Below are 23,812 nucleotides of genomic sequence, written 5' to 3' on the forward strand. Positions count from 1 at the left end.
TAACACAAGTGTTTGCTTCTTAAGATGGAGAGAAGTGGCTAAACTGACTCAACATAAAAGTAGAAGAATGACCCTTCGAAGAGGGAAGCATCGATTGCTATATTTGTGCTAGAGCTTTTATTTTGAAAACATAAAGAGATCATAAAAGTAAAATTTTGAGAGGTGTTTGTTGTTGTCAACGAATGGTAGTGGGCACTCTAACCCCCTTGCCAGACAGACCTTCAAAGAGCGGCTCCCATGAAAGATTTTTATTTTTGGGTGGCACTCCTTCCAACCTTTGCTTTCACAAACCATGGCTAACCGAATCCTCGGGTGCCTACCAACAATCTCATACCATGAAGGAGAGCCTTTTTATTTTAGTTTTATTTAGATGACACTCCTCCCCACCTTTGCTTTCTCAAGCCATGGCTAACCGAATCCTCGGGTGCCGTCCAACAATCACATACCATGGAGGAGTGTCTATTTTTTTTGTAAAATTATGAAAGTTAATTAATTTGGGGCTGGGAACCCCATTGCCAGCTCTTTTTGCAAAATTATTGGATAAGCGGATGAAGCCACTAGTCCATTGGTGAAAGTTGCCCAAAAAGATTGAAAGATAAACACCACATACTTCCTCATGAGCTATAAAACATTGACACAAATAAGAGGTAATAACTTTTGAAGTGTTTAAAGATAGCACTCAAGCAATTTACTTTGGAATGGCGGAGAAATACCATGTAGTAGGTAGGTATGGTGGACACAAGTGGCATAGTTTTTGGCTCAAGGATTTGGATGCATGAGAAGTATTCCCTCTCAATACAAGGCTTAGGCTAGAAAGGTTATATGAAGTAAAAACAAGTATGAACCGGTACAACAAAACTCACATAAAAACATATTGCAAGCATTATAAGACTCTACACTGTCTTCCTTGTTGTTCAAACCCATACTAGAAAATATCTAGACCTTAGAGAGACCAATCATGCAAACCAAATTTTAGCAAGCTCTATGTATTTCTTCACTAATAGGTGCAAAGTGTATGATGCAAGAGCTTAAACATGATCCTTATGAGCACAACAATTGCCAAGTATCAAATTATTCAAGACATTATACCAATTACCACATGTAGCATTTCCCGTTTCCAACCATATAACAATTAACGAAGCAGTTTCAACCTTCGCCATGAACATTATGAGTAAAGCCTAAGGACATATTTGTCCATATGCAACAGCGGAGCGTGTCTCTCTCCCACACAATGAATGCTAGGATCCAACTTTATTCAAACAAAACCAAAACAAAAACATACAGACGCTCCAAGTAAAGCACATAAGATGTGATGGAATAAAAATATAGTTTCACTAGAGGAACCTGATAATGTTGTCGATGAAGAAGGGGATGCCTTGGGCATCCCCAAGCTTAGATGCTTGAGTCTTCTTGAAATATGCAGGGATGAACCACCGGGGCATCCCCAAGCTTAGAGCTTTCACTCTCCTTGATCATATTGTATCATCCTCCTCTCTTGATCCTTGAAAACTTCCTCCACACCAAACTCAAAACAACTCATTAGAGGGTTAGTGCATAATCAAAATTCACATGTTCAGAGGTGACATAATAATTCTTAATACTTCTGGACATTGCACAAAGCTACTGAAAGTTAATGGAATAAATAAATCCATCAAGCATAGCAAAACAGGCAATGTGAAATAAAAGGCAGAATCTGTCAAAACAGAACAGTACGTAAAGACGAATTTTTTAGGTGCACCAGACTTGGTCAAATGAAAATACTCAAATTGAATGAAAGTTGCGTACATATCTGAGGATTACTCACGTAAATTGGCAGATTTTTCTGAGTTACCTACAGAGACTACTGCTCAAATTCGTGACAGCAAGAAATTTGTTTCTGCGCAGTAATCCAAATCTAGTATGAACCTTACTATCAAAGACTTTGCTTGGCACAACAATGCAACAAAATTAAGATAAGGAGAGGTTGCTACAGTAGTAACAACTTCTAAGACTCAAATATAAAACAAAAGTGCTGTAGTAAAATCATGGGTTGTCTCCCATAAGCGCTTTTCTTTAACGCCTTTCAGCTAGGCGCAGAAAGTGTGAATCAAGTATTATCAAGAGATGAAGCATCAACAGCGGGGTTTGGAGCTTTCTCAACTATGCATTGTATCTTATCTATATAAGTTTCAGAGGCTCCCTTTTCATTAGTCTTAGGCTTGCTATTCTCATCAAACAAACTTTCAGGGACAAGCCAAGTATAGTTATTTTCTAGTGCCTCGCACATTCCTAAGAGCTTGCAAGGTATTGATGTTTTAATATCCCCCTCATAATTAACTTGATTAGTGTACTTTTGTCTATCTTTTTCCATATTTTCAAGGGTACTAGCAAAGTTGGTATAAGAGCCAAGCATATTATATTTAGCAAAGACTTTTCTAGCTTCTCTTGCTACTGCACCAAATTCTTTAAGAAGGGTTTCTAATACAAAATCTTTCTTTTCTCCTTCTTCCATATCACTGAGAGTAAGGAACATATGTTGAATCACAGGATTGAGATTAACAAATCTAGCTTCTAACGTGTGTACTAAAGAAGCAACAGCAATTTCATAAGTAGGAGCAAGTTCTACCAGGTGTCTATCTTCAAAATCTTCAACCGTACTAATATGAGTGAAAAAATCTTCTATATTATCTTTCCCAAGGATAGAACCTCGGCCTACCGGTACATCTTTAAGAATAAACTTAGGAGGAAACATGATGAAATAAGTAAAGTAAATGCAAGTAACTAATTTTTTTGTGTTTTTTTAATATGGAGAACGCAAACAAGATAGTAAATAAAGTAAAGCTAGCAACTAATTTTTTTGTGTTTTGTTTTAGTGCAGCAAACAAAGTAGTAAATAAAAATAAAGCAAGACAAAAACAATGTAAAGAGATTGGAAGTGGAGACTCCCCTTGCAGCATGTCTTGATCTCCCCGGCAACGGCGCCAGAAAAAGCTGCTGCTTGTGACGGTAAAGCACACGTCCGTTGGGAACCCCAAGAGGAAGGTGTGATGCGTATAGCGGCAAATTTTCCCTCAGTAAGAAACCAAGGTTGTCAAACCAGTAGGAGCCAAGAAGCACGTTGAAGGTTGATGGCGGCGGAGTGTAGTGCGGCGCAACACCAGGGATTCCGGCGCCAACGGGGAACCTGCACAACACAACCAAAGTACTTTGCCCCAACTTAACTGTGAGGTTGTCAATCTCACCGGCTTGCTGTAACAAAGGATTAGATGTATAGTGTGGATGATGATGTTTGTAGAAAACAGTAGAACGAGTATTGCAGTAGATTGTATTCGATGTAAAAGAATGGACCGGGGTCCACAGTTCACTAGTGGTGTCTCTCCCATAAGATAAATAGCATGTTGGGTGAACAAATTACAGTTGGGCAATTGACAAATAAAGAGGGCATGACCATGCACATACATGTTATGATGAGTAGTGTGAAATTCAATTGGGCATTATGACAAAGTACATAGACTGCTATCCAGCATCCATCTATGCCTAAAAAGTCCACCTTCAGGTTATCATCCGAACCCCTTCCAGTATTAAGTTGCAAACAACAGACAATTGCATTAAGTACGGTGCGTAATGTAATCAACAAATACATCCTTAGACATAGCATTGATGTTTTATCCCTAGTGGCAACAACACATCCACAACCTTAGAACTTTCTGTCACATCGTCCTGCATTTAATGGAGGCATGAACCCACTATCGAGCATAAATACTCCCTCTTGGAGTTACAAGTAACGACTTGGCCAGAGCCTCTACTAATAACGGAGAGCATGCAAGATCATAAACAACACATAGATGATAGATTGATAATCAACATAACATAGCATTCAATATTCATCGGATCCCAACAAACGCAACATGTAGCATTACAAATAGATGATCTTGATCATGTTAGGCAGCTCACAAGATCGAACAATGATAGCACAATTAGGAGAAGACGACCATCTAGCTACTGCTATGGACCCATAGTCCAGGGGTGAACTACTCACACATCACTCCGGAGGCAACCATGGCGGTGAAGAGTCCTCCGGGAGATGATTCCCCTCTCCGGCAGGGTGCCGAAGGCGATCTCCTGAATCCCCCGAGATGGGATTGGCGGCGGCGGCGTCTCTGGAAGGTTTTCCGTATCGTGGCTCTTGGTACTGGGGTATTCGCGACGAAGACTTTAAGTAGGCGGAAGGGCGGAGTCGGAGGGATGACGAGGGGGCCACACGCTAGGGCCGCGTGGGCCCCCCTTGGGCCGCGCCGCCCTATTGTGGTGGTGCCTCTTCGCCCCAATTCGTTTCCCTTTCGGTGTTCTGGAAGCTTCGTGGAAAAATAAGCCCCTGGGCGTTGATTTCGTCCAATTCCGAGAATATTTCCTTACTAGTTTTTCTGAAACCAAAAACAGCAGAAAACAGCAACTGTTAATAGGTTAGTGCCGGAAAATGCATAAATATGACATAAAGTACGTATAAAACATGTGAGTATCATCAATAAAGTAGCATGGATCATAAGAAATTATAGATACGTTTGAGACGTATCAACATGGTTGAGAAATCTCTCCGACCAATAACCAATAGCGGGATCTGGAGATCCATAATGGCTCCCACATATTCAACGATGAGTTAGTGATCGAATGAACCATTCACATACGATACCAATTCCCTTTGTCACGCGATATTTTACTTGTCCGAGGTTTGATCATCGGTATCACTCTATACCTTGTTCAACCTCGTCTCCTGACAAGTACTCTTTACTCGTAGCGTGGTATGTGGTCTCTTATGAACTTATTCATATGCTTGCAAGACATTAGACGACATTCCACCGAGAGGGCCCAGAGTATATCTATTCGTCATCGGGATGGAAAAATCCCACTGTTGATCCATATGCCTCAACTCATACTTTCCGGATACTTAATCCCACCTTTATAACCACCCATTTACACAGTGGCGTTTGATGTAATCAAAGTACCTTTCCGGTATAAGTGATTTATATGATCTCATGGTCGAAAGGACTAGGTAACTATGTATCGAAAGCTTATAGCAAATAACTTAATGACGTGATCTTATGCTACGCTTAATTGGGTGTGTCCATTACATCATTCATACAATGATATAACCTTGTTATTAATAACATCCAATGTTCATGATTATGAAACTAATCATCCATTAATCAACAAGCTAGTTAAGAGGCCTACTAGGGACTCTTTGTTGTTTACATATCACACATGTATCAATGTTTCGGTTAATACAATTATAACATGGTATATAAACATTTATCATAAACATAAAGATATATAATAACCACTTTTATTATTGCCTCTTGGGCATATCTCCAACAGTCTCCCACTTGCACTAGAGTCAATAATCTAGATTACATTGTAAGGTACCTAACACCCATGGCATTCTGGTGTTGGTCATGCTTTGCCTTAGGGAGAGCTTTAGTCAACGGATCTGCTACATTCAGATCAGTATGTACTTTGAAAATCTTTACTTCTCCATCTTCGATTTACTCGCGAATCGAGTGATAACGCAGCTTGATATGCTTCAGCCTCTTGTGTGACCTTGGTTCTCGTGCATTGGCGATGGCACCCATGTTGTCACAGTAGATGACTAGTGGGTCCAATGCACTAGGAACCACACCGAGCTCTACAATGAACCTCTTCATCCATACCGCTTCTGATGAAGCCTCTGAAGCCGCCATGTACTCTGATTCTGTTGAAGACTTCGCCACCGTGCACTGCTTCAAGCTTGCCCAGCTTACTGCAGCACCATTCAATATAAACACGTACCCAGACTGTGACTTAGAGTCATCAGGATCAGTGTTCCAACTTGCATCGGTGTAACCAGTTACAACGAGCTCTTGGTCACCTCCATAACAAAGAAACATATCCTTGGTTCTTTTCAAGTACTTCAGGATATTCTTGACTGTTGTCCGGTGTTCCATCCCTGGATCACTTTGATATCTGCTAGTCAAACTAACAGCATGTGCTATATCCGGTCTAGTACATAGCATGGCATACATAATAGAGCCTACTGCCGAGGCATAGGGGATCTGACTCATCCTTTCTCTTTCTTCTGCCGTAGCCGGACCTTGAGTCTTACTCAAGACCTTGCCTGGTAACATAGGTAAGAATCCTTTCTTACTTTCGTCCATTCTAAACTTCTTTAGAATCTTGTCCAGGTATGTACTCTGTGATAGCCCTATTAGGCGTCTTGATCTATCTCTATAAATCTTGATGCCTAATATATACGATGCTTCACCAAGGTCTTTCATTGAAAAACTATTATTCAAATAACCTTTTACACTGCTTAATAGTTCTATATCATTCCCAATCAATAATATGTCATCTACATATAATATCAGGAATGCTACAGAGCTCCCACTCACTTTCTTGTAAATACAGGCCTCTCCATGACACTGTATAAACCCGAAGTCCTTGATCACCTTATCAAAGCGTCGGTTCCAACTTCTTGATGCTTGCTTCAGTCCATAAATTGAACGCTGAAGTTTGCATACTTTGTCAGCATTTTTAGGATCGACAAAACCTTTGGGTTGTACCATATACAACTCTTCCTCAATGTCTCCATTAAGGAACGCCATTTTGACATCCATCTGCCAAATCTCATAATCGAAAAATGCAGCTATTGCTAACAAAATCCTCACAGATTTTAGCTTCGCTACAGGTGAGAAAGTCTCATCGTAGTCAACACCTTGAATTTGTCGGAAACCCTTTGCGACAAGTCGAGCTTTATAGACAGTAATATTACCATCAGCATCTGTTTTTCTCTTGAAGATCCATTTATTCTCAACAGCCTTGCGGCTATCAGGTAAGTCTACCAAAGTCCATACTTTGTTATCATACATGGATCCCATTTCGGATTTCATGGATTCTTGCCATTTGTTGGAATCTGGGCTCATCATCGCTTCTTCATACGTCGCAGGGTCTTCATCATTGTTGTCCACAATCATGACATTTAGACAAGGATCATACCAATCAGGAGTGGTACGTTCCCTTGTCGATCTGAGAGGTTCAGTAGCTTCCTCGTTCGAAGTTTCATGATCATTATCATTTGCTTCCTCTGTTGCCGGTGTAGGTGGCACATGAACAACTTCCGGTACTGCGGTACTCTGATCAACGAGTAAAGATTCATCAATCTCATCGAGTTCTACTTTTCTTCCAGTCACTTCTTTAGTGAGAAATTCTTTCTCAAGAAAGGTTCCGTTCTTAGCAACAAAGATTTTGCCTTCGGATCTGTGATAGAAAGTGTACCCTATAGTATCCTTAGGGTATCCTATGAAGACGCATTTCTCCGCTTTGGGTTCTAGCTTGTCCGATTGTAACTTCTTTACATAGGCTTCGCAACCCCAAACTTTAAGGAACGACAGCTTAGGTTTCTTATTAAACCATAATTCATACGGTGTCGTTTCAACGGATTTTGATGGTGCTCTATTTAAAGTGAATGCGGCTGTCTCTAATGCATAACTCCAAAATGATAACGGCAAATCAGTAAGAGATATCATAGAACGAACCATATCTAAGAGAGTTCGATTACGACGTTCGGACACACCGTTTCGTTGTAGTGTTCCCGGTGGTGTCAATTGTGAAAGTATTCCGCATTTCTTTAAATGCATGCCAAACTCATAACTCAGATATTCACCTCCGCGACTAGATCGTAGAAATTTAATCTTCTTGTTACGTTGATTTTCTACTTCACTTTGGAATTCCTTAAACTTCTCGAAAGTTTCGGATTTATGTTTCATGAAATAGATATACCCATATCTACTCAGATCATCTGTGAAGGTTAGAACATAACGATAACCACCGCTCGATGCTACACTCATTGGTCCGCACACATCGGTATGTATGATTTCCAATAAGTCAGTAGCTTGCTCCATAATACCAGAAAAATGGAGTCTTAGTCATTTTTCCCATCAGACATGCTTCGCATCTATCAAGTGACTCAAAGTCAAGTGATTCAAGTAATCCATCGGTATGGAGTTTCTTCATGCGTTTCACTCCAATATGACCAAGACGGCAGTGCCACATATAAGTAGAATTATCATTCAATTTAATTCGTTTAGCATCAATGTTATGTATATGTGTATCACTACTATCGAGATCTAATAGAAATAAGCCATTCTTTTCAGGTGCTCGACCATAAAAGATATTATTCATAAAAATAGAACAACCATTATTCTCAGACTTGAATGAATAACCGTCTTGCATTAAACAAGATCCAAATATAATGTTCATGCTCAATGCGGGTACAAATAACAATTATTAAGGCTTAAAACTAATCCCGAAGGTAGATGTAGAGGAAGTGTGCCGACAGCGATCACATTGACTTTGGATCCGTTTCCAACGCGCATCGTCACTTCATCCTTCAATAGTATTCGTTTATTCTTTAGTTCCTGTTTCGAGTTACAAATATTAGCAACCGAACCAGTATCAAATACCCAGGTACTAGTACGAGAACCAGTGAGATAAACATCTATAACATGTATATCAGATATACCTTCTTTCTTCTTGACAAGGCCGCTCTTCAGATCAGCCAGATACTTGGAGCAATTACGCTTCCAGTGTCCCTTCTCCTTGCAGTAATAGCACTCAGCATCAGGTTTAGGGCCGTTCTTAGGTTTCATAGGAGGCGTGGCAGCTTTCTTGCCACCCTTCTTGAATTTTCCCTTAGACTTGCCCTGTTTCTTGAAACTGGTGGTCTTGTTGACCATCAACACTTGGTTCTCTTTCTTGATCTCAATCTCAGCATCTTTTAGCATGCCAAAGAGTTCAGGTAACTCTTTGTTCATGTTCTGCATGTTGTAGTTCATCACAAAGTTCTTGTAACTAGGTGGCAGTGATTGAAGGACACGATTAATCCCCAGTCTGTTAGGAATCACTATTCCCAAGTCACTGAGTTTTTTCGCATGCCCGGTCATGACGAGCATGTGCTCACTAACGGAGTTGCCTTCTTCCATCATGCAGCTGAAGAAGTGTTTCGATGCTTCATAGCATTCCACGGCCGCATGAGTTTCAAATATAGCTTTCAGCTCATTGACCAACTCATGAGGATCGTGGTGCTCAAAACGTTTTTGAAGATCGGCTTCCAGACTGCACAGGATGGCACACTGAACTTGAGAGTACTGAGCTTTCCGAGTTGCGTAAACATTCTTTACTTCATCGGTTTCAGTTTCTGCAGGAGGGTCACCTAGCGGTGCATCAAGCACATATTGCAGGTTTCCACCAGCGAGGAAGATCCTCACATGACGGAACCAGTCGGTGAAGTTGCTACCGTTGCTCTTAAGCTTTTCTTTCTCTAGGAACTGGTTAAAATTGATTGGGGACGCCATATCTACAACATATATTTGCAATAGTTTAGACTAAGTTTATGACAAATTGAGTTCAAATTTTAATTCAACATAATTAAAAACTAGGTGAACTCCCACTCAAAATAATATCCCTCGAATTGGCTTAGTGATCACACGAACCAAATCCACCACACCTAAGTCCGATCATCACGAGACAAGATGTAATTTCAATGGCGAACACTCAAAGTGTTCATCATATCAAGCATATGATTCATGCTCTACCTTTCGGTATCACGTGTTCCGAGACCATGTCTGTACATGGTAGGCTCGTCAAGGCCACCTTAGTATCCGCATGTGCAAAACTGGCTTGCACCCGTTGTATGCACTTGTTGATTCTTTCACACCCGATCATCACGAGATGCTTCGAAACGACAAGTCTTGGCAACGGTGATACTAAGGATGAACACTTTATTATCTTGATATTTTAGTGAGAGGGATCATCTTATAATGCTACCGTCGCGATCTAAGCAAAATAAGATGCATAAAAGGATTAACATCACATGTAGTTCATATGTGATATGATATGGCCCTTTTGTCTTTGCACCTTTGATCTTCATCTCCAAAGCACGGACATGATCTCCATCATCAACGGGCATGATCTCCATCATCGTCGGCGTAGCGTCAAGGTCCATGGCGCCGTCTTCATGGTTGTTCACCTCATGTAGCAACTATTACAACTACTTTGAAATACTACTGAACATGAAATTTAAAGACAACCATAAGGCTCCTGCCGGTTGTCACAATACAATAATGATCATCTCATACATATTCATCATCACATTATGGCCATATCACATCACCAGACGCTGCAAAAACAAGTTAGACGTCTCTAATTTGGTTTGCATATTTTACGTGGTTTAGGGTTTTCGAGAGAGATCTAATCTACCTACGAACATGAACCACAACGGTGATACTAGTGTTGTCAATAGAAGAGTAAATTGAATCTTCACTATAGTAGGAGAGACAGACACCCGCAAAGCCACTTATGCAATACAAGTTGCATGTCAAGCGTGGAGCAAATCTCATGAACGCGGTCATGTAAAGTTAGCCCGAGCCGCTTCATCCCACTATGCCACAAAGATGCAAAGTACTCAAACTAAAGACAACAAAAGCATCAACGCCCACAAAACCATTGTGTTCTACTCGTGCAACCATCTATGCATAGACACGGCTCTGATACCACTTTAGGGATTTGTTGCATAGAAAACAAAAAAATTCCTACCGCGAGAACGCAATCCAAGCCAAGATGCAATCTAGAAGATGGGAGCAACGAGGGGATGATCAAGACTCACCCTTGAAGATTTCCAAAGCCTACAAGATGAGGCTCTTGTTGCTGCGGTAGACAATCACTTGCCGCTTGCAAAAGCGCGTAGAAGATCTTGACGGTGCCACAATCGGGCAGCACCTCCGTACTCGGTCACACGTTCGGTGTTGATGAAGACGACGTCCTTCTCCCCGTTCCAGCGGGCAGAGGAAGTAGTAGCTCCTCCTTGAATCCGGCAGCACGACGGCGTGTTGGCGGTGGCGATGGAGATCTCCGGTGGAGCTTCGCTAAGCGTTGCGGGAGAGGTGGAGGAGAGGGGGGCGGCTAGGGTGTGGGAGAGGGGGAGGTGGCCGGCCACTATGAGGGGGTGCGGCCACAATGGCTTTGGTGTGGCCGGCCCCCTCCCCTTGCTCCTCATTATATAGGTGGAACCCCCAAGTGTTGGACTACAAGTCTTCGAATAATACCCCAACCCAAAACCTTCCATGTTTAGGGAAACCTACCCAAGGTGGGACTCCCACCTCAAGTGGGATTCCCACCCTTCCATGAGGGGGGGTGGCCGGCCCCCTTGGTGGAGTCTACCTTGGACTCCCCCATCTAGGGTTGGCCGGACATGGGTGGTGGAGTCCCACCGGGACTCCGCCTTCCAAAGTGAATTCTTCTGGACTTTTCTAGAACCTTCTAGAACCTTCCATAAATTCACCGGATCATTTTTAAATCTTATAAAATGACTTCCTATATATGAATCTTATTCTCCGGACCATTCCGGAACTCCTCGTGATGTCCGGGATCCCATCCGAGACTTAGAACAATACTTCGAACTCCATTCCATATTCAAGTTCTACTATTACAACATCAAACCTTAAGTGTGTCACCCTACGGTTCGCGAACTATGTGGACATGGTTGAGAACTCTCTCCGACCAATAACCAATAGCGGGATCTAGAGATCCATAATGGCTCCCACATATTCAACGATGACTTAGTGATCGAATGAACCATTCACATACGATACCAATTCCCTTTGTCACGCGATATTTTACTTGTCCGAGGTTTGATCATCGGTATCACTCTATACCTTGTTCAACCTCGTCTCCTGACAAGTACTCTTTACTTGTACCGTGGTATGTGGTCTCTTATGAACTTATTCATATGCTTGCAAGACATTAGACGAAATTCCACCGAGAGGGCCCAGAGTATATCTATCCGTCATCGGGATGGACAAATTCCACTGTTGATCCATATGCCTCAACTCATACTTTCCGGATACTTAATCCCACCTTTATAACCACCCATTTACGCAGTGGCGTTTGATGTAATCAAAGTACCTTTCTGGTATAAGTGATTTATATGATCTCATGGTCGAAAGGACTAGGTAACTATGTATCGAAAGCTTATAGCAAATATTAATGACGTGATATTATGCTACGCTTAATTGGGTGTGTCCATTACATCATTCATACAATGATATAACCTTGTTATTAATAACATCCAATGTTCATGATTATGAAACTAATCATCCATTAATCAACAAGCTAGTTAAGAGGCATACTAGGGACTCTTTGTTGTTTACATATCACACATGTATCAATGTTTCGGTTAATACAATTATAGCATGGTATATAAACATTTATCATAAACATAAAGATATATATAATAACCACTTTTATTATTGCCTCTTGGGCATATCTCCAACACAAGGTACAGCTGAAGCATGCGGCATGCGATATTAGGGGTTCCTCCGGTGAAGGTTACTGCATTGTAGTAATCCTCGATCCAGGTATCCGGCCTTTCCGTACCATCATAGTTCTTCAGATTTCCAGGTAGCTTGAGGTTCATCCTTGGCTTTGGTTCCTCTCGAATCATCCTGCCGAAGAACTTTGGGCCAATGTAGTCAGATCTGTACTCGTTGAGACGTTCCCGCGCATCACGCAAGCCATTGCGGGGGGATTTTGAGCGCGAGTGAGATCTCCGGCCGTCGCCTCCGGCTCTACTTCCGCCTCCACAGCTGGGTGGTGGGGAGTGAGATCTGCGAGGGGGCCGATACGACCTCTTGCTTCCACCTTCAGATTCTCCTCTTCCTTCGCGGTGCTGACTCCATCTTCGATGGCTACCTGCATGGTGGTGGTGGTCGCCTTCGTCGTTCCGGCTTCTGCGAGGCTCCGGGTCGCGCTCATCGTTCCTACTCCGACGCGGCTCCGGCGTACGCTCTCTGGTCATGTTCCTCTGAGGGGCCACGTTGTCGCGGATATTGATTCCACCAGGCCCGTGGGGCCTGGGGTTTCCGGCTGGACTACGGCGGCGAGGAGGTGGAGGACGCGGGTACCCGTTGGGCGGAGGTGATGGATTTCGGTACTTATCTCTGCCAGTGTACATCGCATCCTTTCCCTTCCTCGGATCTGACGGAGGTGTCTTTGACCGTATAGGGATTGGATTTGGTTGTTCTCTGGTTCTCCTTCTGTGCTCCGAAGATCCGGTGCGCGATTCATCGTCGCGGTTTTTGCTTTTTGAGGCCTCCTTTTGCGCAGTGGATATGCAAAGATCTGGGTTAGATTCCAGCTTGCGCGAAGTGTATGCCTTGCTCTGCTGCTGTACCGCTGAAGCGACGAGCGTGCAGAGGTACTTGATGTCGATTTCCTCATTCTTCTTGTTCAGGATCTCCGCAGCCTTCTACATGTTCTCCTTTGGAGTTGTGAGTGGCTGTAGATTGGAGGGGGTTGCGAAGGTGATCTTGCGGGGGCCAATGGCTTCCCACTGGATCTTATCAGCTTCCCTTATCTTGGCCTCATAATGCTCTCGGAGTTGTTTGGCCTTTGATGTCTACTCACGCTTCTTTTCCTGTAGACAGTGTTGGGCCTCCAAGAGCAGAGGTTTGTAGAACAGCAGCAAGTTTTCCCTTAAGTGGATCACCCAAGGTTTATCGAACTCAGGGAGGAAGAGGTCAAAGATATCCCTCTCAAGCAACCCTGCAACCACAAAGCAAGAAGTCTCTTGTGTCCCCAACACACCTAATACACTTGTCAGATGTATAGGTGCACTAGTTCGGCAAAGAGATAGTGAAATACAGGTGGTATGAATGTATATGAGTAGGAGTAACGGCACCAGAAAATAGCTTGATGCTACAACTGGCGTGTGGTTGATGGTGGTAATATTGCAGGCAGTACAGATGCAGTAAAACAGTAAACAAGCAGCGATTTCAGTATTTGGGAACAAGGCCTAGGGATTATACTTTCGCTAGTGGACACTCTCAACATTGATCACATAACAGAATAGATAAATGCTATACTCTACACTCTCTTGTTGGATGATGAACACCACTAATTGTGTAGGATTACACAAACCCTCAATGCCGGAGTTAACAAGCTCCACAATATTCGATATTCATGTTTAAATAACCTTAGAGTGCACGATAGATCAACACAACTAAACCAAGTACTAACATAGCATGCACACTATCACCATCACACTATGAAGGAGGAATAGATCACATCAATACTATCATAGCAATAATTAACTTCATAATCTACAAGAGATTACAATCATAACCTACGCCAAGTACTACACGATGCACACACTATCACCATTACACCGTGCAGGAGAGTGATACAAAACTCATATGAATCTCAATCATGTAAGGCAGCTCATGAGATCATTGTATTGAAGTACATAGGAGAGATATTAACCACATAGCTACTGATGTCTACGGGAGCTTCTATTCTTGTAGACAGTGTTGGGCCTCCAAGAGCAGAGGTTTGTAGAACAGCGGCAAGTTTCCCTTAAGTGGATCACCCAAGGTTTATCGATCTCAGGGAGGAAGAGGTCAAAGATATCCCTCTCATGCAACCCTGCAACCACAAAGCAAGAAGTCTCTTGTGTCCCCAACACACCTAATAGGTGCACTAGTTCGGCGAAGAGATAGTGAAATACAGGTGGTATGAATGTATATGAGCAGTAGTAACGGCACCAGAAAAGTGCTTTGCTATCCAGGACTGGCGTGTGGTTGATGGTGGTAATATTGCGGACAGTACAGATGCAGTAGAACAGTAAACAAGCAGCGATAGCAGTATTTAGGAAACAAGGCCTAGGGATCATACTTTCACTAGTGGACACTCTCAACATTGACCACATAACAGAATAAATAGATAGATGCTAGACTCTACACTCTCTTGTTGGATGATGAACACCACTAACTGTGTAGGATTACACGAACCCTCAATGCCGGAGTTAACAAGCTCCACAATATTCGATGTTCATATTTAAATAACCTTAGAGTGCATGACAGATCAACATAACCAAACCAAGTACTAACATAGCATGCACACTGTCACCTTCACGCTACGAAAGGAGGCATAGATCACATCAATACCATCATAGCAATAGTTAACTTCATAATCTACAAGGGATCACAATCATAGCCTACGCCAAGTACTAACACGATGCACACACTGTCACCATTACACCGTGCAGGAGGAATAAACTACTTTAATAACATCACTAGAGTAGCACACAGATAAGTTGTGATACAAAACACATTGCAATCATAAAGAGATATAAATAAGCACTTCACTATGCCATTCATAACAGTAAATAAGTATTTTGTGAAATATAGCCTAAGAGACCCACACGGTGCACACACTGTCACCTTTACACACATGGGACAAGGAGTCTCCGGAGATCACATAAGTAAAATCCACTTGACTAGCATACTGACATCTAGATTACAAGCATCATCATATGAATCTCAATCATGTAAGGCAGCTCATGAGATTATTGTATTGAAGTACATAGGAAGAGAGATGAACCACGTAGCTACCGGTACAACCCTTAGCCTCGATGGAGAACTACTCCCTCCTCATGGGAGACAGCAGCGGTGATGAAGATGGCGGTGGAGATGGCAGCGGTGTCGATGGAGAAGCCTTCCGGGGGCACTTCCCCGTCCCGGCGGCGTGCCGGAACAGAGACTCCTGTCCCCCAGATCTTGGCTTCGCGATGGCGGCGGCTCTGGATGGTTTCTCGTACCGTGGCTTTTCCGTCTCGAGGTTTTAGGTCGAGGGGCTTCTTATAGGCGAAGAGGCGGCGTCAGAAGGTCAACGAGGCGACGACACGCTAGGGGGGCGCGGGCCACCACCAGGCCGCGCCGGCCTACCATCTGGTGGGCCTGTGGCCCCCCTCTGGCCTCTCTCGGGTGTTCTGGATGCTTCCGGGGATTCTAAGATGCTGAGCGTTGATTTCGTCCGATTCCGAGAATATTTCCTTACTAGGATTTCTGAAACCAAAAACAGCAGAAAACAACAACTAGCCCTTCGGCATCTCGTCAATAGGTTAGTTCCGGAAAACGCATAAATATGACATAAAGTATGCATAAAACATGTAGATATCATCAATAATGTGGCATGGAACATAAGAAATTATCGATACGTCGGAGACGTATCAGCATCCCCAAGCTTAGTTTCTGCTCGTCCCGAGCAGGTAAACGATAACAAAGATAATTTCTGGAGTGACATGCCATCATAACCTTGATCATACTATTGTAAACACATGTAATGAATGCAGCGATCAAAACAATGGTAAATGACATGAGTAAACAAATAAATCATATAGCAAAGACTTTTCATGAATAGTACTTTCAAGACAAGCATCAATAAGTCTTACATAAGAGTTAACTCATAAAGCAATAATTCAAAGTAAAGGCATTGAAGCACCACAACGGAAGATTAAGTTTCAGCGGTTGCTTTCAACTTGTAACATGTATATCTCATGGATAGTTGTCAATGCAAAGTAATATAATAAATGCAATATGCAAGTATGTAGGAATCAATGCACAGTTCACACAAGTGTTTGCTTCTTGAGATGGAGAGAAATAGGTGAACTGACTCAACAATAAAAGTAAAAGAAAGGCCCTTCGCAGAGGGAAGCATTGATTGCTATATTTGTGCTAGAGCTTTGGTTTTGAAAACAAGAAACAATTTTGTCAACGGTAGTAATAAAACATATGTGTTATGTAAATTATATCCTACAAGTTGCAAGCCTCATGCATAGTATACTAATAGTGCCCGCACCTTGTCGTAATTAGCTCGGATTACCTGGATTATCATCGCAATGCATATGTTTTAACCAAGTGTCACAAAGGGGTACCTCTATGCCACCTGTACAAAGGTCTAAGGAGAAAGCTCGCATCGGATTTCTCGCTATTGATTATTCTCAACTTAGACATCCATACCGGGACAACATAGACAACAGATAATGGACTCCTCTTTAATGCTTAAGCATTCAACAATTATTAATTTTCTCATATGAGATTGAGGATATTTGTCCAAAACTGAAACTTCCACCATGGATCATGGCTTTAGTTAGCGGCCCAATGTTCTTCTCTAACATTATGCATGCTCTAACTGTAACGACCCCGGATCTGGTAGGATCCAAAGTCCCTGTGATTAAACATGCTAGTCCCTGGATCATTAGCTAGCACTCACAGTCGATGAATTATCATGTAAAACACAAGTCTTTGTTACACGATTCGAAATAATCCAGAGTACAAATAATTACAACTTGCATAGCCAAAGGCTAGCTCAATACAACGGAAAACGAAATAACATCTTTGGAGTCCCATCAATGCCACAGGCTGGTTGAGTGTAGACTCGCGACCTACGCATTCTCACAAGTCGTCCAATAACCTGCAACATGAAAGGTTGCAGCCACGAGAGTGGTCAATACTTTGAATGTATGGCAAATTACACCAAGAAGGGGAAAATTGACTACATCTACATGGAAGGCAGACAAGAGGAGGCTTCAGATTTTATTTGCGTAAAGCCAAATTGTTTACTTAGTAAAGAGAGAAAATCTTTTACCCTACTTTGCAAATTTTTGATAAATAATATTGGCCGAGTGGAGCACATGGATATTACACACCAAGTGTCCAAATCAACCTAACACTTGGATATGACGCACCAAGTCCCAAACACTTGGATATTACACACCAAGTCCCGAGCACTTGGATATTACGCACCAAGGCCCCAAAAACCCACCTATGAACGATATTACACACGCCATAGGGTTTTGAAAACTTCTTTGAAAAGAGAGAGGAAATCCTTCAGAGGCTCCATCCTTCAGATGCTCAAATTGTCCTTTTACCGTGGACACGGCTGATCGATCAGGTTAACACTCTCGAGAGGTTGCGCTCTTTACCCACAATTCACAACCAAGTCTTTTTGCCAAAATTCCTCATCCTCATTAAGGCCAGGACGAGGTCACGACGAAGCTTTTCCTTAGTAGCCCCTCTACCTTCCGGATCCGCCCGTGCCCAAAATTCCTCCCAATGGCGGTACCCAGGCGAGGTTTCCCACTAAGTACTTAGCCAAGACAGAGCCCATATTGTATTGTGGTTGCACTGGAAGCTTCTGACATCTGGAACATGGCAGACTTCTTTGATCCTGGGCGGCAGTCCTCCACCAATCTCCACTCGTTGTCCCGTCAAAACCATTCCGCCCAGAAGAAAACTTAGTTTTATTTTGAAGGAGAATTTTGGGAGAAAAGTTGCGCTCATAAACAGAGCTCAAGTACTTAGAAAATTTTCTTGTTTCGAACCCCTTTTGATATTTACGTAGCATAAGCATAGCACTTAGAAAAAATTAGGGATTCCTATGGCCATCATATCAAGTGGAAATATTTCTAAGTAATATTTCTACTCATGGCAATCTACAAAATAGCACGCGAACTTGTAAAATATTTACCAAGAAATCTACCAAAACATCCTACACATGCATACTATTCATTTGAAGGAAAAAGACATGCATAGAAAAACTTGGGACAAAAATTTGAACAAAGGTGTAACTTGCCTTAGTAATATTTGATGATGATTTCTTCGTTGTGAACTTTCTCTCGCACTCCGAATAAATCTAACGCATAGAAAAATTACACGCAATAAACAACCATTGCAAATAAAGAGCCAACAAAACACATAATCATGTAAAATAAAGGAAAATGCAAAAAAATATTAAATTACATATTTATTTCGTGTTACAGTAGTTATTGTTGGTCCAAAGTTTAGATATGTTCATAAGGATCAATTTGCAAAAGGAATTAATTTAATATGATTTATATAACTCAATATGTTCAAATTAAGGTTAAGACTTCCAAAATTTAACCATGCAGATTAATTACTCACAAGTTCAAAATTGTAACGCCAAAGTGTAGATATTAAAATTATAAAACTAACGCAAAAAGAATCGACCAAAACATAGTTACGGTTATTTATTTATAATTTTCCAAAGATTTACTTTTTCGAGATTTAGAACTTGTCGCGATTGAACGTGCTCCATTGAATCTACATTGACGACTCCAGATGCTCCTGTCTGTGAAGTCTTCATGCTTTGGTTGACGTCATGGCGGCCGCAGCTCCAATGTTGCGCGAAGTGATCCGATTCGATCTCAACTTAATTGGTAAAACAAAATAAAAACTAACGCAACGAATTTAATTCAAATGAAACTCACAGATTTATGAAGTAGCCAAAACGATATTTGAAAACAGATTTTACTTGCAGATTCAAACAAATCTATAATTAGAAAATCTAGTACCAAAAAACCGTGGGCCTCGCAATCTCAACAGATACCTCTTCGCGCGTGACCTCAGGGCTCAGGCGATTAGGGTTATTTGCCTCCCGTCGGCGGCTGCCTCCGATCTGGCCGCCTCTGTGGCCCTCGGGCCATGGAGGTGGGGCAGATCGTGGCCCTCGTCGGCGGGAGGGCTCCGTTTCCCAGTTTTGGGAGCTTCGTTTCCCGTCTTTAGGGCTTCTGTTTGTAGGGGCGGCGCTCAGGTGGTGGTGGCGGCGCCTCGTGCAATAATATTTCCCCGGCTTCAACCCCATCTCGACGGCTACGTTGAGAAGCTTGTGGGTATGGTGTGGTCTTCGAGGTTTTCGTCTGGCTGTGGGGATCTTCGGATCGTCAAGGAGCTTCATCGGAAGTTCATCCTACTTCTTCGTCTCCGGGACGGATGTGGTCTTTTCGACCCGTTCGGCGACTTCCCGTCCGCAATCAACAACGTCAGGCTAGCTCAGGGAGGAGCGGCAGCGGCGGCGCGCCGTCGACACGGTCTGGAGGTTGAAGATGAAGGGCTTCTCAAGGATCTCGTTGTAATTTTCGTTTTTCTTGAGCTGCTTTGTACTGTTCGGTGTTTCTTTTAATGCCAGTGTCCTATTCGCAAAAAAAAGAAAATCTAGTACCAGTGGATAGAGGATTTAATTAGGAAACCCACGCAAAAAGAATTGACTAAATCGGAGCTCTAGATTTATAGTTATGAATTTTAGAAATCTGACATGAGCTAGCACGTTCAACCAGAATCTGATCAATCGATCAACTACAAGCGCGAGCAGAAAATAAAAACTAATGGAAACGTGGCACGGTATGATAGGTTGATTCCAGATTAGTTATAAAACACAATCGCTGCTTTGTGCTGGAAGGGCCGTGGCGTTACCGGTGGTGGACGACGAAGAAGACGGACACGGCGGTCGGACGTGGTTGGCGACCTGGCCTCCGGGCTCTACGAACGTGATGGCGAGGTGCGGCTCGACGATACGATCTCTTCCCGTCTTCGTCAGCAGTTCTTCTAGTCCCGAACGACGGTGGTTCGTGGCTGAATTCCTCCGTCTCCGGCGAAGCTCCGGCGTTCCCGGCCGCTTGTTTTCGTGGTTCTGCGCTAGGGAAAAAGATGTGAGAAGGATGCGGTCGACGATCTAGAAAGGTTAGAGAGAAAAGGGGAGGCACGGAGGTCCTCGAACGTCGGCTCCAGTTCGCAGCGGCGGAACTCCGGCGAGATCGGTTTGAGCTCTCGGGTGGTTTAGAGTTTGTGCTTTTTCAAAAAGCGATAGAGGTTGCTGCGGGGGATTATATAGAGGGGTTTTCGTGGAGTAGGGGCAACGAAATCGGCCGAATCAAGATGTCTTCCCGGGATTGATTAGTTACAGGATGAACTCGTACTGGATATGGTCTCCAGGAAGATGATGACAGGTGGGTCCATGTAATAAAAAAAAATTTGAACGGGAGGCCATCAATTGGCTGGAGCCTGGAGCGATGTGCACGGTCGCTCGTGTATCTGGTCGTGGTTGGCCTGGCCGTTCAGTTCACGTACGTGTGTCTATCTCTTCCATTTTCTTTTTTTCTTTTTCTTTTTTTTTATTTAGGAAAAACTCTAGAGATAACTATTTAATTAAATCTTAAAAACCGAAAAGTAAATTGGGCATAGGGAAATCCCTTTTCCGCCTGAAATAAAATATACAAAAATATTTTATACACTTTGGCTATATAGCTACTTGTGCATTTTTTTTTTTACTAATTTAGGTGAGTTTTAGTTTCAATCACTCAATCAATTCAAACATACACGAAATACAAAATAATTCATTTTTAAATGAGATTTAAAATATAAAGTAAATCCAACATTAATCATGATGAAGTCATATTATCATCTCTCTTTGATTTTTCCAAAATACAGAATGTTACTTAGATCCAAATAACACCGAACAGAAGCTTCTCCAAAACTTTATTTTTAATTGGAAATGTCATATTATTTCCTCTCGTGGAACATTGGAAAATATTTGGAAAGATCCAAGAATTCAATTAATAATCAAACGGGCATATCAAGTATTAATCCAACATAATTTGGGAAAGTCATTTTATTCCCTCTCTTCATACATTCAGTATGGTTGGGTAGTTATTTTTAGTTCAAACTGAAGAAACCAAGTGGTTGAAACAAAAATGAAAACAATTTGGATAGTCATGTTAATCCACTCGTATAAAAAATATATTTTAAAGCAAGGTTGAAAAATAAAATTCAAACAAGTTATCAAAATCTCTTTTCATTCATAATTCCAATCAAAGTCAAACAATTCAATCAACTCAATTTAATAATTTAACATTCCAAAATTAGGAAAATTTTGGGATGTTACACTAACCATTCTAGCGGTAAATCTCCCTTACTTCAGACAAGACGGACATGCATAGCAACTCACATGATATTCAACAAAGAGTAGTTGATGGCGTCCCCAGGAACATGGTTATCGCACAACAAGCAACTTAATAAGAGATAAAGTGCATAAGTACATATTCAATACCACAATAGTTTTTTAGGCTATTTGTCCCATGAGCTATATATTGCAAAGGTGAAGAATAGAAATTTAAAGGTAGCACTCAAGCAATTTACTTTGGAATGACGGAGAAATACCATGTAGTAGCTAGGTATGGTGGACACAAATGGCATAGTGGTTAGCTCAAGGATTTTGGATGCATGAGAAGTATTCCCTCTCGATACAAGGCTTAGGATAGCAAGGCTATTTGAAACAAACGCAAGGATGAAGCGGTGCAGCAGAACTCACATAAAAGACATATTGTAAACATTATAAGACTCTATACCGTCTTCCTTGTTGTTCAAACTCTTCACTAGAAATTATCTAGACCTTAGAGAGACCAATTATGCAAACCAAATTTTAGCAAGCTCTATGTATTTCTTCATTAATAGGTGCAAAGTATATGATGCAAGAGCTTAAACATGAGCACAACAATTACCAAGTATCAAATTATCCAAGACATTTTACCAATTACTACATGTAGCATTTCCCGTTTCCAACCATATAACAATTAACGAAGCAGTTTCAACCTTCGCCATGAAAATTAAAAGCTAAGAACACATGTGTTCATATGAACCAGCGGAGCGTGTCTCTCTCCCACACAAGCATTTATTCAAACAAAAACAAAAACAAAAACATGCAGACGCTCCAAGTAAAGTACATAAGATGTGACCGAATAAAAATATAGTTTCAAGAGAAGGAACCTGATAATTTGTCGATGAAGAAGGGGATGCCTTGGGCATCCCCAAGCTTAGACGCTTGAGTCTTCTTGAAATATGCAGGGGTGAACCACCGGGGCATCCCCAAGCTTAGAGCTTTCACTCTCCTTGATCATATTGTATCATCCTCCTCTCTTGACCCTTGAAAACTTCCTCCACACCAAACTCGAAACAAACTCATTAGAGGGTTAGTGCATAATAAAAAACTCACATGTTCAGAGGTGACACAATCATTCTTAACACTTTTGGACATTGCCCAAAGCTACTGGAAGTCAATGGAACGAAGAAATCCATCCAACATAGCAAAAGAAGCAATGCGAAATAAAAGGCAGAATCTGTCAAAACAGAACAGTCCATAAAGACGAATTTTATTGAGGCACCAGACTTCCTCAAATGAAAATTCTCAAATTGAATGAAAGTTGCGTACATATCTGAGGATCACTCACGTAAATTGGCATAATTTTCTGAGTTACCTACAGAGAATTAGGCCCAGATTCGTGACAGCAAGAAATCTGTTTCTGCGCAGTAATCCAAATCTAGTATGAACCTTACTATCAAAGACTTTACTTGGCACAACAATGCAACAAAATTAAGATAAGAAGAGGTTGCTACAGTAGTAACAACTTCCAAGACACAAATATAAAACAAAAGTACTGTAGCAAAATAAACACATGGGTTATCTCCCAAGAAGTTCTTTCTTTATAGCCATTAAGATGGGCTCAGCAGTTTTAATGATGCACTCGCAAGAAATAGTATTTGAAGAAAAAAGAGAGCATCAAGAGGCAAATTAAAAACACATTTAAGCCTAACATCCTTCCTATGAAAAGGAATCTTGTAAATAAACAAGTTCATGAAGAGCAAAGTAACAAGCATAGGAAGATAGAACAAGTGTAGCTTCAAAAATTTCAGCACATAGAGAGGTGTTTTAGTAACATGAAAATTTCTACAACCATATTTTCCTCTCTCATAATAACTTTCAGTAGCATCATGAACAAATTCAACAATATAACTATCACATAAAGCATTCTTATCATGAGTCTCATGCATAAAATTATTACTACTCCCAACATAAGCATAATCAATTTTATTAGTTGTAGTGGGAGCAAATTCAACAAAGTAGCTATCATTATTATTCTCATCATCAAATATAGGAGGCATATTGTAATCATAATCAAATTTATCCTCCATAACAGGTGGTACCAAAAGACTACTATCATTATAATCATCATAAATAGGAGGCAAAGTATCATCAAAGTAAATTTTCTCCTCCATGCCCGGGGGACTAAAAAGATCATGCTCATCAAAACCAGCTTCCCCAAGCTTAGACTTTTCCA

General features: G+C 41.6%; 1 long non-coding RNA gene across 1 annotated transcript; it reads right to left on the reverse strand.

Annotated features, from left to right (window-relative positions):
- Positions 1–17,105: 17,105 nt before the first annotated feature.
- LOC139831041 (uncharacterized) lies at positions 17,106–20,688 on the reverse strand. The gene is made up of 3 exons (XR_011745094.1): positions 20,115–20,688; positions 18,478–18,537; positions 17,106–17,316 (listed from the first exon to the last, which is right to left on the reverse strand). It is a non-coding gene; the product is annotated as an uncharacterized lncRNA (long non-coding RNA).
- Between the last annotated feature and the right edge of the window lie 3,124 nt (positions 20,689–23,812).

The sequence above is a fragment of the Lolium perenne genome, chromosome 5 (assembly GCF_019359855.2).
Source record: "Lolium perenne isolate Kyuss_39 chromosome 5, Kyuss_2.0, whole genome shotgun sequence".
Lineage (NCBI taxonomy): Eukaryota > Viridiplantae > Streptophyta > Magnoliopsida > Poales > Poaceae > Lolium > Lolium perenne.